Source organism: Tupaia chinensis, unplaced genomic scaffold, assembly GCF_000334495.1.
Source record: "Tupaia chinensis unplaced genomic scaffold, TupChi_1.0 Scaffold146304_1, whole genome shotgun sequence".
Lineage (NCBI taxonomy): Eukaryota > Metazoa > Chordata > Mammalia > Scandentia > Tupaiidae > Tupaia > Tupaia belangeri.
This window is the reverse complement of record NW_006206160.1, coordinates 9883-10256: the sequence shown is the minus strand read 5'-3', so window position 1 is coordinate 10256 and position 374 is coordinate 9883.

Sequence of the window (374 nt, the reverse complement as noted above, 5' to 3'; positions counted from 1 at the left end):
CATTCCCCAGAAATGCACAGAATGATGAACACTGTCAGAGGGGAGAATCAAAGGCTCCCATGGAGAGATTAAGAAAATCAGGCTCTGGTCTACAAGCAAATGTTTGACAATCCCAAATTTTTCTTCATGGCTCTGTGGTCAGTTCACTACTACGTAAGTCAGCTAAGCTAGAAGTATTAGTGTCCTTTCTGGTCAGTCTCTTTGTTGAAACAGTAAAAGCTCATTTTACTTCAGTGTGGTAAAGCAGGCTGACCTGGCTCCTTACAACTACACACATCAGGTTGGGGCAGGAAATGAGGGTTTGTCTGCCTCTAGCCACAGGGAGAACTACTCTTGATAAAGGATGGTGCCTCACACAGGCAGCCTTACAGAGG